This window comes from Nannospalax galili, unplaced genomic scaffold, assembly GCF_000622305.1.
Source record: "Nannospalax galili isolate Female #2095 unplaced genomic scaffold, S.galili_v1.0 scaffold63, whole genome shotgun sequence".
NCBI lineage: Eukaryota > Metazoa > Chordata > Mammalia > Rodentia > Spalacidae > Nannospalax > Nannospalax galili.
In genome coordinates, this window is record NW_008355272.1 from 5,085,254 (window position 1) to 5,110,818 (window position 25,565).

The following is a 25,565-nucleotide window of genomic DNA, read 5'->3' on the forward strand; positions in this document are numbered from 1 at the left end:
GTAATGGAAACTCAGGGTGGGCACCTTTATTATAACTCATCCACTGATTCACTAGGCAGAGCATTTTCTTTGGCTCCACCTTGTTCTTTGGCAGTTAGTGTTTTATGATAAGTTCTGACAATGGGATGTGAGTAGAAGTAATCCATATTTCTCCCAAGTCAAGATAGTCTGTCCTGGATCAGGGTCTCAGGTCTCACAACATTCCTCGGGGGCTAAAGATTCATTCACGGTTATATGATCAGAATGATAATTTTCCCAAAGGTCTAGGTACCTGAACGATTGCATGGTGTAGACCCTTGCCTAGATTTGTATGTTTGTGCATTTTTCCAATGTTAACCTTGATGAAAAGATTGATGATTCTTGTATTACTTGTCACTGAGAAGTCAGTTACGTGTTATCATAGTGTAATTTAGACAAGTTCAGTCTAATAGAAATATGTGAGCTATGTAGAATTGTCTATTGTCACATTACTAAGGAAGAGAAACCTGATGAAATTAACTTTAACAATAGATAATATTTATACTAACATCCCCAAAATATTACCAATGAAACATGTAATGAATATAAAAATCATAAAATATCTTACTTTATTTTTTGTCCTTTTGAGACAGGGTCTCCCTATAGCCCAAGCTGTCCTGGAACTCACTATGTAGACCAGGCTGGCCTTGAACTCACAGAGATCGGCCTGCCTCTGCCTCCCGAGTGCTGGGATTAAAGGCGTGCACCACCATGCCTGGTACTAAGGCTTTGAAACTTTTAAAATGTATATTTTAATTGAATTTTTGTGCATTTTATACAAAACGTCTTAATCATCTTTATACCCCATCCCCTATCTGCACTCCCTATAACCATCCCCACCAGATTCATGTATTCTGTCATACAGGTAAAGGTCTCTCGAGTCAAGTTGGTGTACCTAGTCATCCCTCAGTGCAAGTTCATTCACTGGGGTCCCTTCAGTCAACCTTCTCCTTTAAAGAAGATCAACTCTTTCCTCACCCAGCAGTAATCAACTATGGGATGAAACAAAATGGCGCTAACACATGCGCAGTCAGACCGATTAAAGTCTTGGAACCTGATCTTTGCCAAAACACCTGGCAAGAGCCAAGGCCACTAGAAGAGCCAATCACGAATGGCCATGTTAACTGGCAATGCAGAGGGACCAATGAGAAAAGGCAAATAAACTATATAAGCCCAAGTCCTTCCTGTAATAAACGAGTCTGCAGTACCTCGCCTAGTGCCTGCTTCCACCCGACTCCCAGTGTCTGTGTGTTGACTCTGTGCTGCTCACCCCCTCCCAGTTGGGACCCCGAGTCTCCCCTAGGCTGGACCTGCAAGGAGACTGCAACAATCAACCACCAATAGGTCTTTGGCTAAGGTTGGGCCCTGCTGCCCATTAGCCCAGTTCTATGATGGGTTTTTATCTCAGCTCTCATCAATGAAGCTTCCTCATGCAACAGAGGACATTGAAACCAAAAGGGAACAAATGGCCAAACTGTGAAAAATAAGAATCCGCAGAGTGTGAGTCCTTGGACAGGAATCCTATATTAAATTCCACCTACCCAGGGCTCAGGGATCAATGCAGAAGAGGGGCCATAAAGATTGTAAGAGCCAGGGGAAGAGGGATGTGCATGACCATAAGGTAACAGAGTCTTCCAGGATCCAGGTACCTTGTTCATATGAACTTACAGCAATGGTGTCAGCATACACAAGACCCATGCAAAAGGGGACTCAGTCAAACAGAAACCCAGCAAAGAAACCTTTTTACCCTTACAACACATGTCTCTTCAAACCAACTATATTCCAACTGCTCAAACTTAACAACAATCTACTTGGATAGTGCTGTTTGGGGCAATATAGTTTTATAGTATCAATGAACATATAAATATATAAACAAAATTATAAAACAATTATGACTCAGGGTCCCAGGATTGTTTTTTTTAATGAAATTAAAGGATGTCTTGTTTAATTATCTTTAACTTCTTGATCTTTCTCCTTACTTTCCCAAGCATCTTAGAACTGTTAGACTGTCTTTACTATGTTATTCACAAGCTTTGTCTCTTCTGAGGACATCATTGCACAGCATGCTGTGATATGAATATATATGAAACACTTCCTGGGTGCCTGAGGCAGTCACCAGTTATATGTAGTTTTACACACTGGTGTATTAGTCTGTTTTCTCTGCAGGGAAGCCAGCCAGGTAATAACATCCAATTTATTTAGGCACCTCCCAAGATGTTGAGTCTTCATCCATCTATTCTCTGGAGGTTAAAAGAAATAAAAAGATATGAAAAGACTGAAATTCTTGAAACATTACTTTGATTTAGTTTAATATATATGTGTGTGTTTGGTTCAGATTCTCTTGGAAGCATACACTGAGACATCATTTAATACAAATAGTTTATTTGGACTGTGCAGAGAGTGGGACTGTGATGCAGGGAAGGAAATACAGCAAGTAAAGTGTGCCCTATTAAGCCAGCTGATGTCATGAACCACTGGTATTTCATACTGAGAGTAGGGGCACAGTGTTTTTGTGCACAGGCTTGGAATTACTGCAGCTGAGGGAAAGAGGTGAGGATTTTACAAACCAACTCCTGAAAGTCACTGGTTGGTTTTAGTCTCATCTTCCTGGATAGGAGCACACATGGCTGTAGAGCAGTGTACAAGTCCTGCAGAACTCATCTGGACAAATGAGATGGCACGTCTGAGGGAAATGGGTGAAGTATTGACAAGAGATACTCTGGGAGAACTTTCACTTTAATACTCATTGAAATCATAGAATTTCAGTGTCACAGTTGATGAATCTAGCCAAAGAAGAGTGTATAAGAAGAGATCTAATTCAATGCCATAAATTTAATTTGCAGTGGGGAGGGTTTTGAGTGCATCTGCTATTTTGCCATAAGGAAAAAAAGTGAAATCTTTGAGACAAATACAGCCTGTGGGCATGAAAAAAGACTGGCAGCTCATATCAGATAGGCAACAGCTTTGCAGCCAGGAGGCATAATGAAGGACCAATAGCAGTTTAGCCTGCATTGGGGTGTGGTCCCTTTATGGACAGCCCCAGTGTTCTATGAGGGCTATGTGAACGTGACTAGACTCCACAGACTACCCACACTATGACGGGCACTTTGTCCCAGCTGAGTAGCCAGTCTGTTCATTTTCAATGAATATTTCCTCCTTGGTGAGGTTTATAGCATCATTGTAATTAGAGTTATGTTTTTCCCTCTGAAGAGACTTCATGGTTAGATGTGAATAACACCTGACATTAAATAAAGGGTTGGCAGACACTGTACTCTTGGCAAAACACTTGGAAACACCATTTTTGGTGGAGGCTGTACCTCATTATGACAAAACTCATGATTTCATAAAATTTACTTTTAAAAAATATTTTATTATTATTATTTTTTTTGTGTACGAGTGTATTGTCTGCATGTATGTGAGTGCACCTGTGTCATGCAATGCCACAGAGGTCAGAAGAGGGCTTCGGATTCCCCTGGAACTGGAGTTAAGGATGGTTCTAGCCGCCATGTGGGTGCTGGGACTTTTAAATGTTTAAGACATAGTAATTAATCTCCTTATTTCTAAGTTAAAGTATTTTTTGATTTATTTAATTATTTTTTTATGAGGGTTTTATCTCCACGTATGAAAGTGCACCATGTGTGCAATGCCCACAGAGGTCAGAAGAGGGCATTGGATCGCCTGGAACTGGAGTTACAGATTGTTCTTATCCACCATGTGGATGCTGGGAACTTAACCTGGATCTTCTGCAAGAGCAGCCAGTGCTCTTAACCACTGAGCCATCTATCCAGCCCTATTCCTAAATGTTAAAGATATATCTTGTTTGGAAATTATAGTTCTACATGTATGGTGTATGTGTATCTTTATATTGTCTCTCTGATAGTACAGTCATCCAATATTTCCCTTTATAGGTATCAGATCCAGAAAAATAAGACTAAAATTATTTTATGAACTGCTTATTTGGCATCCTCTATTTGTAAGTTTGGGATAGAAAGAAAGGGCTGGAAGCAAAATAAAAATGGATAAGGTAAGATTCTTGTAACTCAAAATTCCGAAGATGCCAATAGTATCATGCATTCAAAAGTATTTATTGGGAGTATCCTACATGTCAGCTACTAGGCTCTGTGCTGTGATCACCATGATATATGAGAAAAACCTGAACCTGAGCTACTGAGGAAGACAGAAAAGAAGAAATTACAGTAGAGGATGCCTGCTGAGACTGGACAGCTGCAACACATGGGAGCTTAGAACTTTGCTCTTTGCTGTTAGCTCTCCCATGGATGGACTGGGTAGGGATTTTAGTGTGTTCACTCCATTAATAAAACAAACAGATCCTAGCTTAGCATGCCACTGAGAGCTTCGTTTTAAGCCCAAGAATACCGATGAATACATGCATTGTTGGTGGTTGATTCTATTTGCTCCAGTGGTCAAAGGGATTCTAAAACACCTTGGACAGGGGCCTGGAGAGATGGCTCAGCAGTTAAGAACACCAGTTGTTCTTGCAGAAGAACCAGGTTCGAATCTCAGCACCCACATGGCAGCTAACAATTGTCAGTAACTCCAGTCCCAGGGAATCTGACAACCTCTTCTGACCTCCGTGGGCATTGCACACGGGTGCACTTACCTACCTGCAGGCAATACACACATACACATAAAATAAAAATAATAAAATAAAAAAAAACCCACCTTGGACAAAAGCTAAGATACAGAGTCAGCCTAGATGCCCAAGAATAGATGAACGGATAAAGAAAACATAGTGTACATGAGTATGTATGTATATGTACACGTGTGCATGTATGTGTATGCACACAATGGAGTATTATTCAGCCATAGAAAAATGAAAAGAAAATGAGATTTTGTCATTTATAACGATTGGAAAGAACTGGAGCCCAGTAAGTGAAATAAGCTGCCACCAAGTGAGGAATGTCACCTGCTCTCTTTCATATATGGAAGCTTCAAAAGTCAGCTTGAATGCCAGGCATGGTGCCACATGTGTGCAGCCCTTGGGAGGCAGAGGCAGGTGGAGATTGAGTCCAGCCTGGTCCACATAGTGACTTCCATTCAGGCTAAGATGAGGGAGACCCTGTCAAAACAAAGAGACAAGAAAAAAAAAAAAAAAAAAAAAAACAAATCAGCAGCTTGAAAACAGAAGCAGAATAGTCATTACTAGAATTTGGGAAGGATGAAGAGGATGAGCAGGGGTGGTTGGGTTGGATGCAAACACTACTATAAGCATGTATGGAAATGTCACATTGAATTCCCGTTACTCTGTACAATTGATACATGTTACTAACTAAAAAAATAGAAGTGAAAACCCTGCACCTGGTTGCAGAATTCAAGAGGGACAAACATGAGGCTCAGGAGAGGTGAGCGTTGGGAAGCATGAAAGCAGATACTGGCACATTGTGCTGAGTCTACACAGTTGAAAATCTGCAGTGTGTAGATTCTGTGGCAGCAAAAGAAATTGAGAAGTTTTCTAGAGAGAAAAAGTGAATTCATTTAACATGACAGTTATTAACAATTTACTTCAGCAGGTATGATTATAATAGTGAGTGAAAATTCATGAAATAAACAGTTCTTTCAAAGCCTTGGGAGTATGCATGAAAAAAAATTTTCCCCTTCTGCTGAGTGACTGATATTAGACATTCAAATCGCTCTTCTCCACATTCATTATGTGGCACTGAATGGATTCATACAATCCTAACCCGCTGTGTTCTGCTGCTAATCTGTTTCAACACCAGTGGAATATTAATGACTCTGGAGCATAACACTTTCCATAACCTCTGCTATTTCACTGCCACAAAATTAAGTACAGTCTGCGTTTAATTACTTAGCATTGAACTTCAGCATGAAAGAATTCAATTGTGTAAAATAACAAACTTTGGGGTAATTGCATGCATAATCAGTGCACATTTCCTCCATTTCTTGGTTATCCTGATGTCCAGGATCTTTTCTCTCCCCTTGTCTCAAGGAATTCTATACCTTTAAGGTCACTGTTCCCATAACTTTAATTAAGGACAAGAAAAGAAGGTATAGATGTTTTTTTTTTGGGGGGGGGGGTTTAAATTACCCTGTCCATCCCATTGTCTGTGAGAAGTTTTTGATGTCTCTGTGCTAGTGGTGTGCTGATCTTTCAAACATTCCCCACCCAGTGTCATTTTTCTACTACTTAGTAGTAGAGAGAGAAGGTCATGTCTGCACTGCTGATGCAGTAATCTGAAATTGCATTCTGCTAAAAGTTGATGCATTTTCTTTTTGTCAAAAAGAAAAAAAATACAACTGTGTTTTCCAGGGCTGAGACAGGGATGTTAAAGACAGCTTCTCCTTGATCCTGGATGACATTGTGACAATAATGTTGCCCTTAGTCATGGAGAGTACAGCTGGTTCTTTATGGGCATTTGTTTAGTAAGGAAAAGAAAGATACAGAAATCCATGCCTCTGACTCAGTTGTTAGCGTAAGCGGAGATGACTGATTTTTCTTTAAAATTACTATATTAGTTTTAGCAGTCTCCAGGTCCAATACTTTAGCATTAATCCAAGAATCTTTCCTTCTGTACATTTCCCAGCATGCATCATTCTCGTTCTCTAAATATTCTTAAAGGGAGCTGTGTACAGCACACAGAGGTCAGGGAACATGCCTAGGAATTCTCATTCTGCCAAGAAATGACGGGTTTGTCATCTCCTTTCCTGTCGCCACTTCGGTCCAGTTGCCTGGATTTTCCCCATTGCAGAGAGTGCTTTGTTTAAAGAAAATACTCTGCATCTAAAACAGTGTTTTTGAAAACCAGTAGAGCCCTAAAATTACTTGCTTTCTAGAAGAAGAATCTACAGATCAGAAATGATAAGGGATGTGCAACAGAGTTTGGGGGAGGCCAGGCTGGAGGGATGCAGGCTCTCTTGGTTCATATCTGCACATTGCACACTTGCTCATCTCCAAGTAACAACTCAACTTCAAGGTCATTGTGGGAGCCAGCCAAAGCAACCGTATTCACATCCGGAAGGCTGCTGATTAGCATGTGTGAGCTCTGGGTTTAATTTCTGGTATATAGTGGAAGGTTTGTCAAGGGGGGGGGAGAGGGAGAGGGAGAGGGAGAGGGAGAGAGAGAGAGAGAGAGAGAGAGAGAGAGAGAGAGAGAGAGAGAGGGAGGCTTGTAAAAAATGAGTGATAGATAACAAGACTAGAGCATCGTCAGCTGTTGGCTACTTGTTCAGGGCTTATTGATCCAAATTCCTGTAAAATTAGATCCAGACCCTATTCTTGTACAACCCCACCCTCTTCTAACTACTAACCCTGTTCCAGAAGGCAATCTGTTTGCAGCTGGTTGCCTTTCCCACCCCCGTCTCCACCTTCTTCAGTGTCACACAAGAAATACAAAACACATGGATGCTTATGAATAATTCAAGTTCTCTAGAGAAGGCTATTTGATACTGACCCAACACAAACCTTTCCCATCAATCTGCATTTTAAAAACTAACCCTGGGAAAGCCAGCCTCCTTCAGATGTGAGAATCTATGGCAATTCTGATTTGCAAGCCTAAGAGGTCCTCAAATAAGAAAATCGATTCAAACCCAAAATGACATTTCAGTTTCATTAAGTCAGCATTGTCTGACTTGCATTATTTAATAGGTCGTATCTACTATGACCTCAGAAGAGTTAAATCTCATGAACAGAAGGGCTGAATACTATCTATTATAATTTCAACTTTAATGATTAGAAACACAGAATTCATTTCTTTGCCAAATGTCGGCTCTAAAATGGCTTTCATTGCAGCTCATCTATCAGAAGGGAGCACACTTCTGAAGATTTTACTGACCTCATTTTGTTAAGCATTTAGAACTCAAACCCAAAGGAACAGCCTAAGAGAACATTCTGACCATCCGTGGTAGAAGGTGATGCACTCAGAAAGAGTAATTCCTAACCCCATACCTGAAAGCCTCAGAGACAACACAAACTGCTTTGAACAAAGACCTTCTTTCTAGATCGATGTGCTGAGAATGCAACGGAGAGTACAGGTGTGAAGAACAGCTTGCTTGAGAGATGAGATTTGGCACATCCTCTGTCTGGCATAAAATGCAAGGCCCTCGTGTCACTGGGAAGATTCAAATTCAAATTTTCAGTGAATTTTTGTGCATTTCATGCAATACATCTTGATCATATTTAGACACCCTCCCTCTCTGCATTCCCCTACCACCCCCACCTATTTTTACGCATTCTGCCATATATGTTAAGATCTATTACATCAAGTTTGTGTCCCCAGATGCCCCTTGGTGTGAGTCCATTCACTAGAGCCTGGTTAGTTTGGGGATTCAATTCTTCCCCAAACCATTACTTGATTGATTAGATTACCCAAACTTATATTTAAAGAATCCCCCACTTGTAAGATGGTTATAATGTAAAATGTAATTTCTACATAGATTTTTTTAAAAAACTTGAGTTGGGACACCTAAGAAGTTAGGTCAGGGTTTGATAGTCATAGACCAATTCTGGCCTGCCTCCTGGTTTCAGTAAATAAAGATTTTTAGAACATACCATGACAGATTCATTTCCAGATTTTATTTTTATTTTTAATTATGTTATGTGTATGTCTGTGTGTGGGCTTATACACATGATTGCAGTATCTGAATAGGTCAGAAGAGGGTGTTGGATTCCCTAGAAATGGAGTTACAGGTGGATGTGAGTCACTCAACCCGAGTTCTTAGAACCCAACTTGGGTCTTCTGGAAGAGTAGCAATGGTCTTAAATACTGAGCCATCTCTGCAGCTCCTCATTTTCAGGTTTTCTGTTGCTGCTTGCACATTATAATGGTGGAGTTGGGCGGTTATACCAGAGATCTTCAGTTTTGGAAAACCAGAAATATTTACTCACTAGCCTTTTGGATAAATGCTTGCTGAACCTACACTGAACTTGACTGCAGGGCATAGAATCCATAACAGGGAGAGTTTGTAACTTGGAAATCTGATGAGGGCTAGAATGACAGAGGAAGCTATCTGATACACAATGGCATTATTATGTGGCAATATTATGGCAGGTTCAAATATTCACTACTGCTCTACAAAAGGAGACAGTCCCATCTGGAATTTGATGGCGCTGTATGTATAGAGTTGTCCAGCTTCAGGAAACTGAAAGTCATGGAGAAATAACAGCAAAGCTTCACTGAGTCTCACAGTCTCACTATGGCTTAGTTTGATGTTCAGTGCCTGAATTTTTTTTTGTTGTTGTTGTTGTTAAAAGATTTGTGGGCCCAGAGGCAAAAATCAGTCAGCTGTCCTCTGAAGACTGTCTTTTTTCTCCACATCTTATATTTAGCTTGTTGGCTGTAGAAAAATAGGCAGCGGCCCAGATTGGTTTGTGGAATATAGTTGACCAATGTCTGGATTAGATGAGAGATTCCTTAGTCCTCCCACTTTAGCTTCCATGCTCATTAGCCATCCATCTAGTTACCAAATGCTAATATGGTACTCCACTGAGAATCTTAGGAAGAATTGGAAATATTGACGTCCAGCAAAACAAAGATAAAAGAGCTTTTCCCAACACCTTTCTAGCATACAACAGTGCAGACTGTGGACAGGCATATGTTGGACACTTAGCAAATATTACTGAAAGAATGATGATTTCTCAAGGCAACCCTGCCTTTGAGGGTCCATCTGGACAAACAACTGGTTTCCCTAGGTAGCTTCTTCTTATGTGTCTCTGATTCTAGTAAACATTTGAAGTCTTCTTTAGTAAGTAGGTGGAATGGATACATTTGTTTCAGGACATTATATTTATTTTGTATTATCGGTGACATAGGAGAGGACTGGTACAAGTGGCTTGGTATGCAGGCAAGCCCTCTGGCTTTCATTACCTGAGTGGGCTTATATTAGACGTCTTTTCTACCTTGTCATTTGGAAGAAATTATTCTTGACCAAATGGCATTTTCTGCAAGAGTACTCACTCTGAGATCACATCTTTCCTAACTTTGCTGTTTTTTAATTGAGAAAATGTCTTTAAAGTGTAAACATAACTTGGGTTAACTGCGGGGCTAACCTATGCTGTTATCTGTCTCACCTGGCTTTGTGGTCATTTTTCAGCTCTCTGTCACCTTCAGACATTTATCGAAGAATCTGGCATTTGGGTGGACAATCTTGCTCCCCCTGTCCCTGCCCTGGATTATTTCACTTTCCAAGCAGACAGTTCCACATGGCAGAGCCACTTCTTCGGCCTCCTCCATACCACGTTCACCCTGGGTGCCCTTTGGCTCCAGACAGCGTCCTGCTTGCTCACTGTAGATAGCATTCAATGGTTCCATGCACTGCCCACAGCTCCCTCTGCTTCCAGGCTTCTTGGGTCATCTTCATCCTAGCCATTCTCAGCCATATTCGGACCCTCTGTCCTTCAGCCACAGACCTGATGCTTGTTGCACCACATTCGGACACTAAATCCTTGCACCGTTATGCTTTTCTGTAGTTAATGTGCCTTCCTATTTCTCCCTTTTTCTTCTCCTGCAACTTATTTTATTTCTTCAACTTTCTAAACAGTGGACACATTTACACCAAAGGACATTTGGGTACAAACTCCTGAATAAACATGACTCAGCATGTATAGCAGAGTGCATAGGGTTCAGTGCCGGGATAGGGGGAGGCATGGATGGGGGAGGGGGTCTGTATTTGAGTGGGAAATGTATGAAATTTTAAAAGCTCAATAAAAAAATCAGTATAAACAGAAAAAATAAGGCAATTTGGTTGAATTTTTTTTCTCTTAAGGCCTATGAAACTTCTCCCTATCATGTTCAAACTATAACTCTTTGATGAGCAACTTTTTTTTATCTCTGGCCTGTTAAACTACAGTAGGACATTTTTTATTGGTGTGTGGAATCAAACCTAGGGCCTTATGAATGCTAGGCAAAAACTTTACTATGGACCCCCACCTCCATATAAAGAAACAATTTTTGAAAATGTCTCATTTAAAAATGGTGTCTTATAAAAACTTACTTTCTTCCTTTTACCCAGAGATAATAGCTGAATTTTGGGCATTTCAACATCTATCCAAATAAAACTAGCAATATTGAATTCTCTAAAGATTTTCTCAGGTAAAATCTGGCTTTTATAATTAATATTATTCCCCAGAAATAGTCATTTAAATTTAATTTTCTTTTGGTTTTGAGGCATCTGAATCAAATGATCTAAGTGGTTGGTAATGGAAAGTAAATATAATGAAATTCTCTTAATCCATTGAGCATGTCTTTGTATATTATTGGGATATTCAGTTGTTAATATAAAAGCAGTGTGCCATTTGGCATAACCACAAGGGATCAAAATGGATATTTTGAAGAAATAAAATCCGACCACACCCCGTGCTTTAATTGGTAAGTAAACAAACCAAAAATTATGCATATACGGAGGCAAGATAGAGGAGTGATTTTAATTATTGGCATTGACATCTGTACTCTTTGTATAAATAAGATTTTTAAAAAAAATACATACATGTGTCATGTATGTGGAGGCTGGAGGTTGACATTGGGCGTCTCTCTTTGTGATTCTCTGCCTTGTTTTCTGAGACAGACTCTCTCACTGAACCTGGAGCTCACCAATTCAGCAAGGCTAGCTATCCAGCCAGATCCAGGGATCTTCCTGTCTGTGCCATGCCTGGCTTCTTTTTCTAACATGGAGGGTGGGGATCTGAACTAAGGTCCTCCTGCTTGTGCCACAGGTACTTACTGACTGAGCTGTGTTTAACAGCCTGTCACAGAGTTATTTTGGAAAAGTATTCACTTATTAAGTGGTGTTGTTTTTAATATAAATACTCATTTACATTTTTTGTTAAGTGAAATAATATGTCATAAAACAGGAAAATTCTTTTATGTAATAGTTTTTCCTTTTACCCTAATGCAATTGTTATAGAAACTTATTTGAAAAGAATGTTTTGATTGTTTCATTCACCAAACCCTCCATATCCCATTTTAATAAACATGTTAGACCTAAGGAAGGATTTAACTCTTAAGATTAGTTTAATGGGGAAATATTTTTGCATTTATATTTGAATTCTTTTTGTGACAAATTAGAAAACTTTTGAGAGTAATTTTGATATGAATAATAAGTATTAGATAATTCAATTCAACTATCTCATTGAAGGAAAGTTGAAAAAATAATGTTCAAAAACAATGTTTAATAATTGACAAGACAGGGTCAGGATCTGGAGGAGGACTGTGCTCTTGTCCTGAGCTGAGCTCTGTGCTTAGATCCTTCAGAGCACTGTACTTATTTATCCTTTTTTTTGGCAGCCTTGCTGGAGAAAGTAGGTGGCTTAAAAGCATTTAATAAGATTAATAAATAAGATACATAGATTATAGAAATTACTTTGTATTATAACAATAGAAAATGAAAATTTAATAAATGAATATGATATATGTGTATATAAACATATGTATATCAAAAAGTTGAATACCTTTAAATAATCCAATATACAATATTAAAGATTTCTACAAAAGGTATAATTGATGGCTGCTGGGTGAGGTAAGGAACAGCTTTCTTCAGGGATGTGGCCCCTGAAAGGCAGCCCATGCTCTAGTATATGATCCTAACCTCCTGTACTTACAGACAGCACCACATGGGTTTGAAAAAAAGGAGCACTTGAAGTTGGGAGGGGAAACTGGTGTTTGGGGATAAGGGAGGACTTGAAAGGGAAGGAATTGGGGTGGATTTGGTAAAAATTTATTATATGTATGTATGAAATTTTCAAACAATAAAAATGTTTTAAGTTAAAAAAAAATCTAACCGAAATACTAAATTTCTTAGAAAAATTAAAAGTTATGGAGTAGAAGTAGCCATGTTTGAATAGTCCCAGATTCTAGGCCATTGATCTTAGATTGATGTAGTCCCATTCAAAATTTCACCAGGTCTTATTTGGTTTTAATTTCTACAATGCAACCTCTACACCTAAGGCTCAGAAAACACAGCCAAACTGGGCAGTGAAAATATTAACGTATCTCTTAAGTCTCACCAGCAAAACGTCCTCATGCAACAGACGGTGATTAACACAGAGAGTCACAACTGGTCAAAGGGTAGAGAATAAAATACTGCAGAGTCCTCTTTCTTCTTCTTACACAAGGTCTCGCTGAGGGGCCCTGGCCAGCCTGGAACTTACTGTGTTGATCAGGCTGGCCTCAAACTCACAGAGATCCACCTGCCTCTGCCTCCCAAGTGCTGAGATTGAAGGTATGTGCTGCCATACCAGGCCAAGAAGCTTCTTTTTGTAGTAGATGATTAATACAGAGACTCACAATTGGTTAATGTGCAGAGACTAAGGCACTGTGTTATGCTCTGCCGCAGACAGGACATCTTTATCACAACCTCTCTCCCTCAAAGCTCAGGGATTATGGTGGAAGAGGGGATGGAGTGATTGTAAGGGCCAGAGGAAGTGTTTCCCAGACATAACAAGGCAGCTTATATATAAACTCACAGGCAGTGTCTGCATGGACAAGACCTATACAGTATCCAGCCAGTCAAAATCTCAGCATGGACTGGGGTGGGGCTCACAAAGTCGTACCCCTAGCTGAGGAGCTACTGGCAACTGACGGCTTCTGCGGTTGGGTGATTCCATTTTCTTCAGGGATGAAGTTCTTGAGAGGTTATCCATGCTCCAGTAGATGGTCCCACACCTGTGTACACATGGCAGTGCTAAGAGGAGTAAATGGGTTTAAAAAGAACACATGAAGTTAGGAGGGAAGAGTAATGGAAGGAGAGGAGAGGAATGGAGGGGATGGAGGGTAGATTCGATCAAAATGCATTATATGTATGTATGAAATTTTCAAACAATAAAAATGTTTTAAGTTAAAAAAAATCTCTAAGCGAAACTAAATTTCTTAGAAAAATTAAAAGTTATGGAGTAGAAGTAGCCATGTTTGAATAGTCCCAGATTCTAGGCCATTGATCTTAGATTGATGTAGTCCCATTCAAAATTTCACCAGGTCTTATTTGGTTTTAATTTCTACAATGCAACCTCTACACCTAAGGCTCAGAAAACACAGCCAAACTGGGCAGTGAAAATATTAACGTATCTCTTAAGTCTCACCAGCAAAACGTCCTCATGCAACAGACGGTGATTAACACAGAGAGTCACAACTGGTCAAAGTGTAGAGAATAAAATACTGCAGAGTTCATGTCCCTGGGTAGGACTCCTATATTAAAACTCTGCCTCCCAGGGGTCAAGAACCATTTTGGAAGAAGGGAAAGACTGTAAGAGCCAGGGGTAATGGATGACCATTAGAAAACTGAGTTTTCCAGGCTTCTGGGAACTTGCTTATATGAACTTATAGCAATGGTGACAGCATGCACAAGACTCATGCAAACTCAATCAGATAAAACCCAGTATGGAACTGGGGAATTGGGTAAGAAACCCCAATTTAACTGAGGAACTACTAGAAGCTGATCACTCACTACTGGATGAAGGAGAGTTGGTCGTCTTTAAGGGAGTTGACACTACATAGGCTGACCCAGCTCCAGTGAATTAACTCACACCAAGGGACATTTGGGGATACAAATTTGACTTGATAGGCCTTAAAATAAATAACAGAATGCATGAAAACCAGAGGAATCTGTGAGGGTTGCAAATGGGAGGGAGCATCTAAATATGATCAAGACATATGAAATGCACTAAAATTCAACAAAATTTTTTTAAAAAAGAAATGAAACTATTAAAAAAATAATTCAGGTGGGATGTAGATGTCAATATTCCCATAAAATGTGTGCAAGCATGTTAATCTCATTAATTATGGGTAAAGATCATGTTAAAACAAAACAATAGATTATTGGGGCTGGAGAGATGACTCAGCAGCTAAGAGTACTGCCTGCTCTTGCAGAAGGTCTGGATTCAAATCCCAGCGCCCACATGATGGCTAACAACCAACTGTAACTCCAGTTCCAGGGGATCTGACACTCTTTTATGTCCTCTGTGGGCATTGTACAACACATGTGCACTGACTTACATGCAAGGATAACACTTATACATATAAAATAAAAATAAATAAACCAAAAAAAAAGGCTGTCACTGCGTAGGTCCCCAAATGGTAAACATACAAAACACAGATAATACTAAGCATGGGAAGGGTTGTAAACCAAGTTGAATTCTCATACATTGTTGGTATTGAACCTGCCTTGGCAGTATTTATGCCAAATATTTAATGATGACCCAGAAGTTCTACTGTTAGATATAAACCCAGAACATAAGCACACATCAGAGACACAAGAGTAATAGAAAAGGATATTTTGTAATGATTCTGAAAAAGTCCGATTTGCAAATATATTCAATGGTCCTGAATGATAGAATGTAAATTTGGTGTGTTTTACATATATATGTATATATGCACAGGTGAGTGCTACTTTGTGAAAGTAAACACATTAACAATCTTTCAGTGGCTCAGAGAGATAGTCACAAGGATTTGAGGTATGATAGGATTTTGTGGGTTTGGGCAGTGCTATGTTTATGTCCTAATCTGAGTACCGGTTTTGTAAGCCATGGTTCTGAAATGTTTGCATGTGTGCACACAGTTTTCTGTTCATGTAATACTCCATCACAGGAAAGCTGTGAACTACAAGGAAGTAGCTTCTGTGTTTTGCTGTGGTTGCTTTCACTAAAGTAACAAATAGTCTATTAAAATAAGTTACTCCTGTTTTTCTCCAAGCAATAATTACTTATAGTTTAAATTTAATTTGTGAGCAAATAATTATCAAAAATTTATTTTTCGAATCTCTGAAAAATGATAGGACTGGGTTTTACATTAGCAGGATTGTCATGATTTCATTAGGAAATAAACTGGATTTTAATCTGCTGTAGAGAACCCATCAGGAAAATTGACTTCCCATAGGGCATATAACCAAGCTCTGCTTTGCTACTTCTCAAACCATTTTTTATCACAGCTTTCATTTGAAAAAAAAATTATTCCCTAAAACTGGTGGGACCTAGAGCACTGTTAATACTAGCCACAGGGTGAAGTCTCTGTTTGGAACCATACTTACATGCTGGGGCAAAGAAACAAATTATTTTTCTTCTTCTTTTTAGACAAAAGTCTAACAAAATAATCTCCAGTTTTTTCCTGATCTGTATTTTGGAAGAATTTGAGAAAAGAGCCTTCATGATGCCCTGGATTCCCTGAACTGGCAGTGCAGGAAGATTTGCTGGGCAGTGGCTGATGATGTGAAGTTTCCCACTGCCACGCAGACTGCTTGACATAGACAGTTTACAGCAAGAAAGATTTATTTTAGCTCACAGTTTCAGAGTCCAAAGTCCTGGTCTCTGTTGAATCTGACCCTGTGTTGAGACAGAATATCATGGAGGCAGTGTATGGAGGAAAAGACTGTTCTCATGGTGGACAGAAAGCAGAGAGTGAGGGGGCAGACTTGGAGCCATGTATAACCTTCAAAGAGCTGCCCCAGTGACCCAGGGGCTCTACTTCCTAGGCTCTACTTCCTAGAGTTTCCACCACCTTCCTATATAGTACCACCAATTATTCAACGTGTGACCTTGTGGGGGAGACACTTCCTACTCAAACCATAACAGAAGATGAATTGATCAGGATCAATTATCAACTTCAGCTTTGTTACTGGATACTAACTTCAACTCTTTCCAGGTCATACTCCAAGATTTATAGTCTATAGAGAATGTACGCTATGAGTTGAGGATGTAGCTCAGTAGGTAGAGTGCTTGCCTGGCATGCATAAAGCTCTGGGTTTGATTCTTAGCAGTGCAGAAACTGGACATGATAGAATCCCAGCACCCTGGAGGTTCAAATGTTCAAAGTCATCCTTAGCTATATAGGGATTTTGATGTTATCTTCAGACACATGAGACCATGTCTCAAAAGAAGTGTAGGTTATAAGTTATGTATTTGAGAAGTGTACGCACAGATTTTGGAGGCCTTAAGTGAATCACTGTTTTCTGTGAAATCTGATGGCATTGTACAGCTGACACTTCATGTATCTTGCAGGACGTAACCAAAGACATCTGGTATGCAGTATGGTGAATCAACAAATGAAAAGGTATTATCCACACTAATATGTTCAAATTATTAATTTAATTATCAAGGAACAAATGCCTATAGAATAGAAGAAAGTTGTTCAGAATCATATGACAGAACTGGAATAAAACCAAGGTCTTTCAATGCACAGCAAAGTGCCCTTCCTAACAACCTCTTTGCTTCTCAAATCATAATCGGTCCTGGTTCAACAATTTACAATAGAGAAAACTAAAACTAAAACAAAAAGCACCTACCTAGCAGCCCACAGTCGCTAAAAATTTCCAGGTGAATTTTATAAATTTAATTGGATTGGCAAGGACAAGATGTCTTAATAAGAAAACACATTTCATTAGCTTGTTATATACAGCCCCAAACAGGAGACAGCATGTGACAGATTATAGAAATAAGGCTTCGAATGGCCGCTCAAGTGCACCTGCAGCCGCCCCACCTGGGGCTGTGATTTCATTACCCTCATAAACCAAGGCAAGGTCAGGCTTAGTCAGACTGCGATTAAGAGCTCCCCAAGGAGATCCCAGGTGCAGAAGGAACTAATATAGATGCAAGGAGAGATATGTGAGAACCTCTCTTTCCTGTCCCAATGCAGGCCTGGTCAGGGCAGCTAAATGATCGGGTTAGTGAAGTAGGGGCCAGCGCCACTTCATGAAGCAGGGGCCAAAGCTAGAGGATGGGAGTAGATTTGTCCTCAGCTTTTGTTAAGACTGAAGTCAGCATAGGCTTTCATAAAATGCAAGTGGACCCAGCCTTGCCAGTTTGTTCAGGTGCAGCTGTTCTTCTTGGGGAGCAGGAAGAATAAATCTTTTCCTTTATTTGCTGGTAAGTGGTCTGTCTTCTTCCAGCTAGTGCCAGTTGGATGAGGATGAAGCCAGCGTTCCTGAGCCTTGGGAATGGCATGAGAAGCCAGTCGACCTGGCCACATTTCAGGTCCCTCAATTAGATCTGCTTTTCTAAGTGGCTCCTGCAGTTTCAAATTTTCCTTCTCAGAGCTGACCATGCAAAATGATCCCTGGTGGTAGACTCTTTCTTCCAACCTTAGTTGGCAAACTGCCTCAGGCTAGATTTGAAACAGAGGCATGGGACAGTTGGGGCATGCTTTTAAGATGCGTTCTACATAAGGGGATCTCAGGGCTTTCTTAAGAGATGAAGTGGTTAAGGAAGCTATGGGTTGTTTAGGGGTGAAATGTTTTGTGTTTATTTAGGAAAGCTTGCAGTTTACTCAATATCCTGAAACTGCAGTGATCGCTTAGTGGAGATGAACTGAGCTACTTCTTCAGTGAGAAGGGCTGGGGATAGAGCTCCGTGGTAGAGCACTTGCCTAGTATGTGAAAAGCCCCAGGTTCTTTCTCAGCATTGCAAAATGAAAGCAGAAAGCTTGACTACTTGTTGACTGAGAAACAGAATCCAGGTTTAGAATAATGTCATTTTACTGCAGCATAGAAGGGTTCCTATATCCCTTGAGCCTAAGGTCTTGAATCTTCTTAGCACTTTTATTCATTTCCCACCATGGGTAAGTCATGAAGTAGCTGGAATGTGATTCACAGAAATTTGATCTGGTGGCATTGATCAGGAAGGAGACTTCTGGGAATTCCTGGGATGAAAAGAAGTTAGAGCAGGTGGAGAAGTTACCTGAAATACCTAGACTGGATGGTTGGGAAGGTTTGTAATAGCTACAGGTAAGAACACCAAGGGCCAAATCTGGAAACTCTGAGTTTTGCCTTCAAGGACAAAGATGATGAAGGTGTAGAGGAGTCCAGAACCGTGGTGATGACACAATAGAGTAGGAAAGATGTGGACCCAGCAGGGCGCTGTGATGTCTCCCTGTGTCGTAGCTCTGGTTCTTGTGCTCTTATCTTATTCCATTTGATTTGATTTTTTGTTTTGATTGGCTCCATGGTGCATGAATATGTCCACTTTGAGTTCTTTATTACCACATTGCAATCTGCTCAAGTTTTTATTTTTTGTTAGAATTACCTAATGATCTTAAGTACACCTTGGGGCTTGGCTACTGATTGATTTGGCAAAGACCAAGGCCTACTTTTTAAATAGTGATTATCTAGCTGATTTATGTTCATCAATACAACTTCAGATATTTTAATAGATTAGAATATCACAAAAGGAAAACCAAAAATTGATGGGAGGAACAACACCCACAAACCAACAAAAAGATAGGGCAACTATGCCAGATCCCTGTGGGCCCATAACTTGATGACATTTAACTCTGAATAAACTCCAATAATGATTGTTTCTGTATCAGTGCTGGCTTCATGGGAAAAGCAATTGCTTCAGCTCTTAGAAATAAAACAGTGTTTGCTGAGCATCCAGTGAGCAAATGACAGACCCTGTTTATTAAGCAAGTGCCACTCTTCCCAAGCAAGAAGATAACAATGAAATGTGGGGAACCTAATTCTTACTCTCCTCATGCTCATCCTTGTCCTTCTCCTCCTCCTCCTCCTCCTCCTCCTCCTCCTCCTCATTAGCCTCTTCCTTCTTTTTCCTCCTCCCTCTTTTCTTCCACCCCCTCTTCCTTCTATTATCTCCACCCACCCTTTTTCTCTCCAAACTAGTGCTTAGTTTGGCTAAGAGACTGAGAGGAAGACATTCACAAATGTCAAGAATTTGAAGAAAAAAAAAAAAAAAAGAACAAAACAAACAAAACCCAAACTATCTTTTTCATTTTATTTTATTTTATTTTTTCTTTCTTTTTTTTTTGGACAGGCTCTCCCTAGCCCCAGACTGCCTAGAATGTACTAGGTAGACCAGGCTTCAGGCTTTCCTCCGTCTCATAGAAATATGCCTGCATCTGCTTCCTGACTGCTGGTTAAAGGTGTGTGCCACCACATGTAGCATCAAACAAGCTTTTAAAAGCTTGCTTTCGCCCAGTCAATGTGTGGTCCCATGACATCCAAAAGAATACTATGATGGCAAGTGGGAAGCTGCCTCAGATTAGCAGCAGTGTTGGTTATACTCCTAAGGTCATATGTTATACCATTATATGTATGTATCAAGGAGCATTCCTGGGGAAAGCTGTAAGACTTCTGAGTAGTCACTTTGAGGAAGCTTCTATGGGACAAGGAGTGGTTCCAGACAGACTGACAGTGAGTGAGTTGAAAAAGGTAACTGGGGCCCTTTGAGGTGGATCTGAACTGTTTGGAATGTTGGAGGCTGACAGGGAATCTGAGCATTTAGGTGGTAGGAGCAACATTAGCTTTTAGATCTTGAGATAGATGCTACTAGTTGTAGGCAGAATGTGTGATTTCCTGATAGACTTATCATTTTGCAAAAGTGAAACTGAAACTAATGAATTGTCTTAGTAAATATGTATTTGATTACACAAGTGGTGTGTGTGTGTGTGTGTGTGTGTGTGTGTGTGTGTGTCAAGAAAGGAAGAAGAGAAATGCCAACTTAAGTGTCCGATCATTGTCCAGAGACCCAGACTGGCAGCCCTACACTGCAGCTCTGCTTCGGTATCTTAGTCATAGCCAAGAAGTCTTGAAGGGCTCCAGGAAAGCTGTGTCATTGGGAACGTAGACTGGGGTGAGGTGTCAGACTGTGGGACTCCTGGATTCCACAGTAATAAGTCCCATTTGTGCTTTTGCTGAATTATCAGCTTCTTAGTGCTTCAGTTTCCATCTCTATAAAATAGGGATAACAGTGAAACTAACCCAAAAGATTACTGTGAGGATTAAGTGAATTAACATGTGTAAGCTCTTAGGAAATTATCAAGTGGGATGACTTTACAGTAATTGTTAGCCTTGACCATTATTTATTTAGGGATCTGGTAAGAGCTATGGAACCTCAGTCCACAAACCTGCAAATGCCAAATCTACAGAATTTTACATATGATGTGCCTATGTAGTACGTGTAGGAATGCTGTTAACAGATGTGTCTGGGTGCAGGAAAGCTGAGACAGGGCACGAAAGGCCCTGGATAGCGGATTTTTAACAAATTGATGCCTTATCCTAGGACTCAGTGACTTTTCAAATGGAAAAGAACCTCTTTTTGTCAAATATTGCATCAAACACAGAACAAATTTTTGGGGGGCTTTCTTCTTTTCCTTTTATTTCTTTTTTTGTAAAATTTTAATTGAATTTTTGTGTATTTCATACAGAACATCTTAATCATCTTTATATCCCCTTCTCCACTGGCACCTTCCCATAGTACCCCCCCCCACACTGTATTTCATGCATTTTGTCATTTGTATTGAGGCCTATTGATTCATGTTAGTGTTCCCAGTTATCCCTCAGTGCAAGTTCATCCACTAGGGTCTAGTCAGCCTATCTAGAGTCTCTCCCTTTAAGAAGATCAGCTCTTCCTCACCCACCAATAATCAGCTTCCAATAGTTCTTTGGCTAAGATTGGAGTCAGCTGTCCATTTCCACAGTTCTGTGCTGGGTTTTTGTCTGCTTGAATTTGCATGGGTCTTGTGCATGCTGACACCATTGCTTTAAGTTCATATGAGCAAGGTCCCAGAAGTCTGTAGTTTTATGTGAGAGACAAACAATACAACATTTGAAAAGAGGGTAATGCTGGAATTTCATGTTCACGTACCAGAAAATGCCCAGAAGTTTCCATTTCTATGAGCAACACCGGCTTACTTGTAGGATACTGGTCCATTCATACTTAGTTCTTTCTTAGATGCTATTTGCATCTGTTTCTGATACTGAGTTTTTACTGCTAATAGTATGGTTGAATTCTGAATGGGAAATATGTTGGCGTAGTATTATTGTTGCTACTTCAACCATGGTGTTTACTTCTACTTAAAAAAAGATTTACTTTGTTAATTTACGTGTACATGTGTGTGTGGAAGGGTGCCCATGGAGGCCAGAAGAGGGCATTAGATGTTTTGGAAATGGAGTTGCTGGCAGTTGTGAGCCGCTGGATGTTTAATGGTAAGTACATCCTAAGGAAAGACTTCTGTGGGAGTCAGATGTCTATTGCTGTGACAGAATATCCCTGAAAATCAACTTGAAGGGGGAATTATTTTGGCTTACAGTTCCAGAGATTTCAGACCGTGGCTGAATGGCTCCACAACTTGGGGCTCCAGGCAAAGCAAACATCATGGTGGGAAGTACATGGTGAGCAGGACTTCTTAAGATTTTCTACTCATGACTCCTTTCATCTAAAAGATTTTTATGTGACCCTGGATACGAAAGTATCTAAAAATAGGTGTGCAAATCTGCCATTTATCAAAGATGAAGGCAATTTTCCATACTAATGAAATGGATGGGATTGTTTATTTTTGCCTAAAGAGTTTAAATCTTGGCTGAATATTTGACCTTGCAAAATGCAGATCATATTCCATGATTTTCAGAGTTGATTGTTGAATGAATGAGGAGAAATTTAAATTAAACATTATTTTATCACAATTTATTTATTTATTTATTTATGTGTATACCTGCCACATGAGTACAGTCTATGGAAGCTGGAGGCCAGAAGAGGAAGGCATAGGATACCCCGGAGCTTGAGTGAAAGGTGGTTGTGTACTGCCTGATGTGGGTGCTAGAAACTGAACTTGGGTCCTCTGGAAGAGCAGCAAGCACCCGCTTAACTACTGAGCCATCTTTCCAGCCCCTGATTGTTTAATTTTTTGATGCTGAGAATTCTGATTTGCATAAATACATAGTACAAAATGGCAGAAGTATGTTGAAAATGTTTTCTTAATCTCAAACCAAAATTCATTGGATGATTCTTTTTACTTTTTGGTTAGCCTTAGCCTTTAATGGCTGCGCTATCCCTCCAGCCCAGGATGATTCTTTTTAATGAAATGCAAGTAAGAAACTCAAACAGCAATTGAAAAAACAAATATTCTGACATAATCCAATCTGAAGGATACTAATTTGACAGTTACATGCTGAAGAATGACGGTAGGAAAATTATTAGTGTTTGTCTTTTGGGATAAAACTTCTTATGTTTCTATAAGACAAGAAAACTTTGTATAAATAGTAAAAAAAAAAAAAAAAAGCCAACCCTGCAAAATTCTTAACACAAATAATCTTGAAGATGAGCTAAAGTGTTTCAGCAAGTATTCACTGGTGCTCCTGGAGAGATCACAAAGAACCAAATTTGTACTGAAGTTGCTTGATACAACATAGGTGACTGGTGCCAGAGTGCCTGGGAGTCAGTACATGTTTGATTTGGAATTAAGTTTTGGTTATTGTCTATTTAGAAATCTTTACTGTTGATGCCGATTTAAAAAAATATTTTATTTGTTATTTTTATTTTATGTATATGAGTGTATTGCCTGCATGTATGTGAGTGCACCCGTGTCGTGCAATTGCCCTGGAGGTCAGAAGAGGGCTTCAGTTTCCCATGGAACTGGAGTTAAGGATGGTTTGTAGCTGCCATGTGGGTGCTGGGAATTGAACCCAGGTCCTCCGCAAGAGCAGTCAGTGCTCTTAACCACTGAGCCATCTTGATTTTTTTTCAATCCCTACATGGGGTTATATGATCCCATATGGTGTTGCTACCTAGAGTTTAAGGATCTGGGTGGAAGCCAGGAGGAAGGGAGGGAGGGAGGGAGGAAAGGAGAAAGAGAGGAAGCTGAGAAGAAGGGAGGAAGGGAGAGAGGAGAAGAGAGAAGAGACAGAGTAGAGGAGGGAGGGAGGGGAGAGAGAGAGGAGAGAGAGAGAGAGAGAGAGAGAGAGAGAGAGAGAGAGAGAGAGAGAAGAAACTGAAGCAAGGGCAAGGCCAAGAAAAACCCTTTAAAGTTCAACACTTAGTGACTCATCTCTTCCAACTTCCCATCTCCTAAAGTTTCTACGAGCTTCCAGTACCACCACTAGCTGGAGACCAAGCATCCAAAGAATGAGCCTTTGGGGATATTTCAGATCCAAGCTTAACAACTGCCATTTCAATCTTACTCAGGAATGGTTTCATGGAGAAGAAGAAGAAATATAAAACTTTGTTTTCAGGACTGGAGAGATGGATCACTGGTTAAGAGCACCAGTGCTCTGACAGAGGACCCAGGTTTAGTTCCCAGCACCCACATCCATTTTCCAGGGGAATTTTCTGCCATCTTCTGGTTTCTGGGAGCATTGCACAACACAGATGCACTTACATACATGCAGGCAAAACACTCATACATATAACATTAAAATATATTATATATATATACTCTTGCTCATGATCTGTTAAAAAATATACCAATAAACCCACTGGTTCCCAAGGATAAACTGTGATGGAATGTTCTGGGGCTGGAGAGATGGCTCAGTAGTTAAGAGCACTTGCTGTTCTTCCAGAGAACCTGGGTTCAATTCCCATAATTCCAATTCCAGGGGATTCGTCACCTTCTTCTGGCCTTTGTAGGCCTTGCATACACATGGTGCTCTTACATACTGTGATGGCTAATCCTGGGTGTCAACTTGACTGGATCTGGGATTAACTGAAATGGGATATTCTTGATTGGATCATCTGAAGCAGGAAGACACACCCTAAATGTGGGTGGTACCTTCTGATGGCAGCCATATAAAAGGCCATGGCAGAGGAGAGTGCTTGCTTTTTGCTGCTTGCCTTCTCTCTCACTGGTGAGTTCGTCTTGCTGCTGTAGACTGAAGATTAGCCTGTTTTTTGGAATTTATCAGATCTTCAGCACCAGATTGGGACTACTGAGACATCCAGCCTTGTGGACTGAGCAACTATGGATTCTCAGCCTCTCCAGTGTGGTGCAGCCATTGTTGGACTGCTCAGACTCTATCCTGTGAGCTAATCTGATAAATCCCTATACATATATATTCAATTCTACTGGTTCTGTTTCTTTAGAGAACCCTGACTAATACACATACACACAGGCAAAACACTCATACACATAAAATAAAAAATAAGTTTTAAAAAATTTAAAAAGCCCTTACTGTCAGTCAGAAGGAAACATGCTGAGGGACGCATTGCAGAGCCTAAGACTGTGTTTTGGCAAGGTAGTCAGTCAGCTTCATCCACTTTCTGCTTCTTTCTGGGGTAGCCTGGCATTTGGCTCTCTATTTCTTACTCTTCTTACCCACTATCCTTTGGGCACAACGTCTTCAGTCTTCTCTGCTTGCCAGTTCATCTGATTTTGATGCATGGCTCAGTGTAGCTCTCTGGGGCTCACTGCCCATTCCCTCAGTTCAGATGTTGAAAAATGTCAGCTGATAACAACCCCAGATCAAGTGGCTCCAAGAGAGGATTTGGCTTGAATCGATCTATGATTTGTGGCTAAGTTCCATTCCTATCCACTCTGGCCAGAGAGAGGCCAGTATCCAAGGCTGTCATTCCTTCTGGAAGGTGAGTAGCTATCCAAGAAGATGGAGAAACAACTGCCTGCACAAATAGGGACAGAGATTTGGTCCTACTGTGGCTCGTAGGGACATACTTCTCAATTCCAAGTATTGCTGCATTAACCTCATTTTGAAAAGGGAATAAGTGGTTTCCTTGAGACATTTCTCCAGTTAAACATTCCTCAGTTTCTAGAAAGCCCTTTAGTTTGCCTGACCTTTCTCTCCCTCCATACCTCTCTTGCTTCCCCAGTCTCTGCCTTGGTCTCTCTTTTCTCTGATGTCCTCCCTCCCTC